The sequence below is a fragment of the Caretta caretta genome, chromosome 8 (genome assembly GCF_965140235.1).
Source record: "Caretta caretta isolate rCarCar2 chromosome 8, rCarCar1.hap1, whole genome shotgun sequence".
Lineage (NCBI taxonomy): Eukaryota > Metazoa > Chordata > Testudines > Cheloniidae > Caretta > Caretta caretta.
Window position 1 is genome coordinate 36745781 of NC_134213.1, and position 9734 is coordinate 36755514.

Here is a 9734-nt window from a genome sequence, read left to right on the forward strand (position 1 = left end):
CCCCAACTCCAAATCCCATCCTCATTTGGGAGGCTAATCCATTTCTTCCTTGAATGTTAAATACTGATTCAACCTTTTCTAGGTGGGGCTGGGAAAAAGAAGGACTCAGCTAATCCCTGCCCATGTTGCAACCCCATGGGGGAAAACCAAGACTAGAAAACAAAACTGGTGCCTTAACCCCAAAGCCATGTTGAGCAATCGCTCCCAATCCATCCCAACAAACTAGAGCGGAAGCCTGTGCCTTCACAACCGGATGTGTGCTAATGAAACAAAACAGCAACTTCCCTCCCAGTGCCTACCACTAATGAAGTAAAACAGCAGTGATCGTGTGGCCACGGAGAGGAGGGCAAAAGGCTAGCAGTGAGCACAACAGCAGTGAGATTTTCTATGCACCATCCCTGCTAAGAGTCGTGTCCCCCAGGATTCACTGGGTTGTAGCACCAGCTGGAAAGTAGGGCCTGTTTTAATGAAGAATAGTAGTTGTTTCCAAATAGTTGTAGATAAATACTTTACAGACATGAAAATGACTGCCACGTGAAGGAATAATCAGCTCAACTATTCATTAATGCTCACCAGTCTCTTAATAGTACATTCCCAATCCATTATATCTATTATTCTCTTTATAGAGTGGGTTTTTTTCTCAGTTAAGCACAGGCTTCTATGTTGTGGCAACCCACAACTGCATGGTCAACATGTAGATTATTTATATTAATGAGCCTATTGATAATTCCACCAGATCAGAAGGAGAATCTATTTTTGGTATTCAATCTTTTATTCTTGGGAGCGAAGTATTTTGATTTTAAGATTTTACAATCTGTGTTTACTATAGTGATAATTAGCCTTTCCAACAATTTCTACAACAGTTAACCCTTCCTTCAGCTTTTGTCACATTGCCTGGGATAAACTGCCACTGAAAACCAAATTTTAAATAAGCTTAATTAGCGTGCAAACAGGAGCAAGGAACATGCCACTTCCAGTTTACCTCTAAAAAGAAAGGTCAGGAGAACATTTTTAACAATAAGAAATTTCACACCAAAAACAATAATAAACACTTGGCAGTAGTATAGCTCTTTAGAATTTCAAAGCCCTTGGTTTTTCAGCAATAAATCCTCACAACATGTTCCTGAGTTCAGTAAGTATCTCCATTTCACCACTGGGGAAACTGAGGCAGAGAGAGGTTGAATTATTTGTCCATGACCACCCAGTGAGTTATGGGCACAGCTAGAAACTGAGTCCAGAAACTTCCAGTTCCCTGGTCAATGCATTATGCCAAAACTAGAGTCGCTTTTTGGAAAAAAAAAAAAATTTTTTTTTAAAGTTTCAGGAAGAGGGGGAAAGGTTAAACTGACCTTTTTTTAAATCTTGTATCATTCACAACATAAGATCTCTAGTTTTTCCAACATCAGAAATAGTTTCTATAGCTAGTAAAGGGACTGGTCTCTTTTCATTTCAAACACAGAAGTATTAGAAGACAATGGCTGAAACTTTTTGCAAACAGCTGCTTGAGAAGCTGATTAACCTTCACAATCTCCGCCCATGTCCCCATTCAGTACTGCAAATAGTAGAGGTCTGCAATGGCAGGTTCATAGTGTATGCTCCTTCCCTCCCATGAAAGAGACAGGTGATCTCAGCCGTTCAAAATACCCAGCCACAAATACTTACTGCATTAAAAAAACCCAAAGCTCAGCTGTGCAAAGTATCCAAGAACTGTTCTAGCCCATACATGTTATCACGGTTAATGAAGATCAACAAGATCTTTACAGTAAAGACCAACAATTCTGTCTTCATACAGCACAGGGGTCAAATTGGAAGAAATAGAACTTGGTTGCCTGTTGCAGTAATTCACTCAGTTACACTTAACAGCTTTGCTCCAAGTCTGTGTTTTTTCCTCCCCCTCCCCCATGGCAATCACCTGTGCAACACACCAATTTTTCCTTCTCTGTGTACTCATTTTTGACACCATGACTCACTCCACTGCTGCTTTGAGAGCAGAGCGGCTGTGTAACTGAGAGTATGGGTGTAGTTTGGAGGGTGCAGGGGGGCATTGCCCCCAAACTGCACGCCTCTGGCAGGTATGGAATTTGTCCCCCCAAGCATGGTACCATTGGCCTGACTGGAGCCTGCCCTTCCCTCCCATGCCTACTGGTGATGGTGCCCACAGCCTTTGGCCCTATCCATACAGGACACTTTCACTGGGTCACCAGAGCTCCAGTTTCATTTTTGTCTGTTGCAATGCAGCATCGGGGGGGAGGGGTTATTGCCAAGGGATTTTTAATGTTAAACTCAATAGTAAAAGAAACGTTACTCGCATTGATAAATGATGCCACGTAAGCATTTGTTCTGGGTCATAAATACTGAAGCCACCAAGATTGCTGAGGAGGGTTTGAGATCACTACAGGTCAAATCAGCCGCAACACCAGAGTTTGATAGCTTCATAGAAGAGAAATTAAAAATTAGAAAGGCTGTCATCAAATTAACCCTTGGGTAGCCAGCGTATAGTCTCAACGTTTGAGATTGCAATCCCAGTCATTCTCAGATGTTATTTGTATTACTGTAGCGCAGAGGAGCCCTAATCGTGGACCAGGCCCCCGTTGCGTTAAGTGCCGTACAGATGGCCTCTGCCCCAAAGAGCTTCCAATCTAAGTAGCAGTGTTTCAAGAGCAGTCACAATAGTCTTCCCTTCCTCCTTACTTACTCGTTCTTTGTTTATAAAATGGTCAACACCAGGTGATGGGGGCAACTGATTAAAACCAAGTTTACTGGTTTGTTACAAAAAGCTCTGGCTAAGTACGCCACAAGTAGTGTTATATATGCAATAAAATGTGAGACAGCACTTAAAATCTCAGTGTGTGAGATGCATATGAATTATTGAATACCAGTATAATTCTTATTAACCAGGAAATTATCATTAAGCCAGTCAGGTACATACACAATAGGAAGAAATAAATTTCTTTTCTATTAGAGGGTTTAATAAAACCCACGGTCACTGTCTCCAAATTGACCTTCATTTTTCTTGTATTAGGTTCAGTAGTGAGGGCTAGCTCCCGGAATTCCCTGGGAAGCTGTTTCGTTGCTAGATCTTGTTGGGAAATTATTTTTCCTGTGACAATTTTTGACAAAATGTCTTTGAAATGTTTGGGATATTCACTGAAATTTTTAAACTTAAAAAGGTTCAGTTTGGGGCAAATTTTCAGTATTCCAGGTTAAATGTAAAAAAAAAAACAGATTTTTTCACAAAAATTACCTCATCTTTAAAAAATGCAATTTTTTAATCGGGGAAAAATATGAAGAAGTAGGGAGGTGTGTACAGCATTGGTGAGATTATTGCTGGAATATCATGTCCAGTTCTGGTGCCCATGCTTCAAAAAGAGGGCTGAAAAATTGGGAAAGGTTCAGAAAAAAAACCACAAGAAAGATTTGAAGTCTGGGAAACATGGCTTATAATGAGAAACATAGGAAGCTCAATCTAATTAGTTTATCCAAGAGAGGTTTAAGAGGTGTCCTGAACATGGTCTACAACAGTGGTTTTCAACCTGTGGTCCACGGATCCCGGAGGCCACAGAGTATGTCTAAGATTTCCAAAGGTTTCTGCACCTCCATTTGAAAGTTTCTAAGGGTCTGCAACTGAAAAAAAGGTTGAAAAACACTAGTCTACAAGTACTTACATGAAGAGATTTCTGATAATAGATGGCTCTTCAATTTAGTAGAAAAAGACACAAAAAGATCCAATGTTTGGAAACTGAAGCTAGTCAAATGCAGACTAGAAATAAAGTGAGGGTAATTAACTGGAATAACTTACCTAGGGCATGGCAGATTGTGAATCACTTGAAGTCTTTACGTCAGGACTGGAATCTTTCTAAAACTGATACCTTAGCTCAAAGAGAAGTGATGGGTTTAAGGCAGAAATTACTGGTTCAGAATTCTGTGGACTGTTATGCAGAAGATCAAAATAGATGATCCTAAGAGTCTCCTTTAGCCCTATTTTAGGTAACATATTTATGGACATTAAAATACAATAATAAAACAAGTCCAAGCTTTCCTAAATTCAGCAATGAAAATGCTAAGGAACACCCATCATTTTCATAATAGCTAAATATACCTACGAATTGCGGAACCTCCTTTCCTAGATATACATGATAAATATGTATTTTCTTAACTACTTGTCTGTGTGCTGGCCCAATCCATACCACAGCTTTCTCCCAGGGAAGCCTGTCAGCTGTAGGACTCCTGTGAGAGGGAAATGTGGGGGAGAGGTCCTGGCTGGTCCCAGTTTCTTTGGTGGAAGGGGAATGGAGGAAGGGGAGAGGTTCCATCAGGTCCCAGTCTCTCTGGTGGGAGGGGAATGGAGGGGAAGGGGAGAGGTCCCAGCCAGTCCCCAATGTCTCTGGCGGGGGAGGAGGGGGAGGTCCCAGTCGGTCCCAGTCTCTCCGATAGGAGGGGAATGGAGGTGCAGAGGTCCCAGCCTGTCCAAATCTCTCTGGTGGGTGTGGGGGAAGAAGTCCCAGATGGTCCCAGTCTCTCTGGTGGGAGAGGAATGGAGAGGGAGAGGTCCCAATCTCGCCGGTGGGAGAAGAGTGGGGTGGTGAGGTTAGGGTGACCAGATCACAACTGTAAAATATCAGGACACTTTGGGGTGCCATCAGCCCTGCCCACAGTCTACCCCCACTCCTCCCAGGCTCTGCCCCCACTCTGCCCCAGGTCCTGCCCCTTCCCCGCTTGGCCCCCCCACCACACCCTTCCTCATCCCCCATCCCACCGCTGGCTTGCTGCATCCCTCCTCAGTCCTCCACCCACCACTCGCTTCTTAACCCACCCACCCAGTCACCACTCGCCGGCTTAGGGCGCCAACTTCCCCTCTGCCCGGTGGGTTCTCGCCCACCCCCCTGCCTCTTCCTGACCCTGCACCGCTCTTGCCCCATCCCCATTCCATCCCTTTCCCCCAAGTCTCTGCCCCTGCCCAGCCTCTTCTCTGCCTCCTCCCCTGAGCGCGCCATGTCCCCGCTCCTCCCACTCTCTCCAGGGAAAGTCCTAAGCACCACCAAACAGCTGTTAGGCGGCAGGAAGCACTGGAAGGAGCAGGAATACGGTGCATGGGGGCAGGGAGAATCATAGAATATCAGGGTTGGAAGGGACCCCTGAAGGTCATCTAGTCCAACCCCCTGCTCGAAGCAGGACCAATTCCCAGTTAAATCATCCCAGCCAGGGCTTTGTCAAGCCTGACCTTAAAAACCTCTAAGGAAGGAGATTCTACCACCTCCCTAGGTAACGCATTCCAGTGTTTCACCACCCTCTTAGTGAAAAAGTTTTTCCTAATATCCAATCTAAACCTCCCCCACTGCAACTTGAGACCATTACTCCTCGTTCTGTCATCTGCTACCATTGAGAACAGTCTAGAGCCATCCTCTTTGGAACCCCCTTTCAGGTAGTTGAAAGCAGCTATCAAATCCCCCCTCATTCTTCTCTTCTGCAGGCTAAACAATCCCAGCTCCCTCAGCCTCTCCTCATAACTCATGTGTTCTAGACCCCTAATCATTTTTGTTGCCCTTCGCTGGACTCTCTCCAATTTATCCACATCCCTCTTGTAGTGTGGGGCCCAAAACTGGACACAGTACTCCAGATGAGGCCTCACCAATGTCGAATAGAGGGGAACGATCACGTCCCTCGATCTGCTCGCTATGCCCCTACTTATACATCCCAAAATGCCATTGGCCTTCTTGGCAACAAGGGCACACTGCTGACTCATATCCAGCTTCTCGTCCACTGTCACCCCTAGGTCCTTTTCCGCAGAACTGCTGCCTAGCCATTCGGTCCCTAGTCTGTAGCGGTGCATTAGGTTCTTCCATCCTAAGTGCAGGACCCTGCACTTATCCTTATTGAACCTCATCAGATTTCTTTTGGCCCAATCCTCCAATTTGTCTAGGTCCTTCTGTATCCTATCCCTCCCCTCCAGCGTATCTACCACTCCTCCCAGTTTAGTATCATCCGCAAATTTGCTGAGAGTGCAATCCACACCATCCTCCAGATCATTTATGAAGATATTGAACAAAACCAGCCCCAGGACCGACCCTTGGAGCACTCCACTTGATACCAGCAGCCAACTAGATATGGAGCCATTGATCAGTACCTGTTGAGCCTGACAATCTAGCCAGCTTTCTACCCACCTTATAGTGCATTCATCCAGCCCATACTTCCTTAACTTGCTGACAAGAATACTGTGGGAGACCGTGTCAAAAGCTTTGCTAAAGTCAAGAAACAATACATCCACTGCTTTCCCTTCATCCACAGAACCAGTAATCTCATCATAAAAGGTGATTAGATTAGTCAGGCATGACCTTCCTTGGTGAATCCATGCTGGCTGTTCCTGATCACTTTCCTCTCATGCAAGTGCATCAGGATTGATTCTTTGAGGACCTGCTCCATGATTTTTCCAGGGACTGAGGTGAGGCTGACTGGCCTGTAGTTCCCAGGATCCTCCTTCTTCCTTTTTTTAAAGATTGGCACTACATTAGCCTTTTTCCAGTCATCCGGGACTTCCCCGGTTCGCCACGAGTTTTCAAAGATAATGGCCAATGGCTCTGCAATCACAGCCACCAATTCCTTCAGCACTCTCGGATGCAACTCGTCCGGCCCCATGGACTTGTGCACGTCCAGCTTTTCTAAGTAGTCCCTAACCACCTCTATCTCCACAGAGGGCTGGCCATCTCTTCCCCATTTTGTGATGCCCAGCGCAGCAGTCTGGGAGCTGACCTTGTTAGTGAAGACAGAGGCAAAAAAAGCATTGAGTACATTAGCTTTTTCCACATCCTCTGTCACTAGGTTGCCTCCCTCATTCAGTAAGGGGCCCACACTTTCCTTGGCTTTCTTCTTGTTGCCAACATACCTGAAGAAACCCTTCTTGTTACTCTTGACATCTCTTGCTAGCTGCAGCTCCAGGTGCGATTTGGCCCTCCTGATATCATTCCTACATGCCCGAGCAATATTTTTATACTCTTCCCTGGTCATATGTCCAACCTTACACTTCTTGTAAGCTTCTTTTTTATGTTTAAGATCCGCTAGAAGGAGGTGAGGAGGGCGGAGCTTGGCTGCCAGTGGGTGCAGAGCACCCATTAATTTTGTTCCATGGGTGCTCCAGCCCCAGAGCACCCATGGAGTTGGTGCTTCCCTCCCACTCGCTTCCTTACCTGAATATCGGGACAAATGGTGTCCCAATCGTACATTGATCAGGATGCGGGAAAAAGAGTTAAATATCGGAACAGTTCTGGTCATTCTAGGTGAGGTCCCAGCTGGTCCCAGTCTCTCTGGTGGGTGGGGAGGGGAGGGGTGGAGAGGTCCCAGCCAGTCCCAATCTCTCCGGTGGGAGGGACAGAGGTCTCAGCCAGTCCCAGTCTCTCTGGTGGGCGGGGAGGGGTGGAGAGGTCCCAACCAGTCGCAGTCTCTCTGGTAGGAGAGGGGGGTGAGGTCCCAGCTGGTCCCAGTCTCTCAGATGGGAGGGGAGTGGGTTCAGAGGAAGAGGTCCCAGCCGGTCCCAGTCTCTCCGATGGGAGAAGAGTGCAGGGATGAGGTCCCAGATGGTCCCCGTCTCTCTGGTGGGAGGGGAATGGAGGCAGAGGGGAGAGGTCCCAGCCAGTCCCAGTCTCTCTGGTTGGAGGGAAATGTGGGGGGGGGGCAGAGGTCCTCCTGGCCTGTCCCAGTCTCTCCGGAGGGAGGGGAGTTGGTGGGGAAGAGGTCCCGGCTGGTCCCAGTCTGTCCATTGGGAGGGGAGGAGAGGGAAAGTGGGAGAGGTCCCGGCCAGTCCCAGTCTCTCTGGTGGGAGGTGAGTGAGAGGGGCAGAGGTCCCAGCTGGTTCCAGTCTCTCCAGTGGGGGACAAGTTGGGCGGGGGGCAGAGGTCCCAGCTGGTCCCAGTCTCTCCGGTGGGAGTGGAGTGGAGGCAGGAGAGGTCCCATCCAGTCCCAGTCTCTCCAGTGCCAGGAGAGAGGAGGGGGAAAAGACCCAGCCCAGCTCTCTCATGTGGGGCCAGTCCGTGGAGAGGAAAAGAAGCAGCAATTGAAGCCATCAGCAGCTGGCTGGAGCAGGGGCAGTGGCTCCTCCTGGAGTTCCAGGCCTTGGGACCCCCTGGCTCCATGCTTCCCAGAACCTCAGCCCCCCATCTCCTCATGCTGCCTTGTCCACCTCTTCCATTTCCAGGCCGACTGTGGAAGGAGAGATGGTGGCTCGGCTTGGCTGTATTTCAAGGAATCCCTGTTGAGGTTACAGGGACAAACCATCCCAATGAGTCGAAAGAATAGTAAATATGGCAGGCGACCACCTTGGCTTAATGGTGAAATCCTAGCGGATCTTAAACATAAAAAAGAAGCTTACAAGAAGTGTAAGGTTGGACATATGACCAGGGAAGAGTATAAAAATATTACTCGGGCATGTAGGAATGATATCAGGAGGGCCAAATCGCACCTGGAGCTGCAGCTAGCCAGAGATGTCAAGAGTAACAAGAAGGGTTTCTTCAGGTATGTTGGCAACAAGAAGAAAGCCAAGGAAAGTGTGGGCCCCTTACTGAATGAGGGAGGCAACCTAGTGACAGAGGATGTGGAAAAAGCTAATGTACTCAATGCTTTTTTTGCCTCTGTCTTCACTAACAAGGTCAGCTCCCAGACTGCTGCGCTGGGCATCACAAAATGGGGAAGAGATGGCCAGCCCTCTGTGGAGATAGAGGTGGTTAGGGACTATTTAGAAAAGCTGGACGTGCACAAGTCCATGGGGCCGGACGAGTTGCATCCGAGAGTGCTGAAGGAATTGGTGGCTGTGATTGCAGAGCCATTGGCCATTATCTTTGAAAACTCGTGGCGAACCGGGGAAGTCCCGGATGACTGGAAAAAGGCTAATGTAGTGCCAATCTTTAAAAAAAGGAAGAAGGAGGATCCTGGGAACTACAGGCCAGTCAGCCTCACCTCAGTCCCTGGAAAAATCATGGAGCAGGTCCTCAAAGAATCAATCCTGATGCACTTGCATGAGAGGAAAGTGATCAGGAACAGCCAGCATGGATTCACCAAGGGAAGGTCATGCCTGACTAATCTAATCGCCTTTTATGATGAGATTACTGGTTCTGTGGATGAAGGGAAAGCAGTGGATGTATTGTTTCTTGACTTTAGCAAAGCTTTTGACACGGTCTCCCACAGTATTCTTGTCAGCAAGTTAAGGAAGTATGGGCTGGATGAATGCACTATAAGGTGGGTAGAAAGCTGGCTAGATTGTCGGGCTCAACAGGTAGTGATCAATGGCTCCATGTCTAGTTGGCAGCCGGTATCAAGTGGAGTGCCCCAAGGGTCGGTCCTGGGGCCGGTTTTGTTCAATATCTTCATAAATGATCTGGAGGATGGTGTGGATTGCACTCTCAGCAAATTTGCGGATGATACTAAACTGGGAGGAGTGGTAGATACGCTGGAGGGGAGGGATAGGATACAGAAGGACCTAGACAAATTGGAGGATTGGGCCAAAAGAAATCTGATGAGGTTCAATAAGGATAAGTGCAGGGTCCTGCACTTAGGACGGAAGAACCCAATGCACCGCTACAGACTAGGGACCGAATGGCTAGGCAGCAGTTCTGCGGAAAAGGACCTAGGGGTGACAGTGGACGAGAAGCTGGATATGAGTCAGCAGTGTGCCCTTGTTGCCAAGAAGGCCAATGGCATTTTGGGATGTATAAGTAGGGGCATAGCGAGCAGATCGAGGGACGTGATCG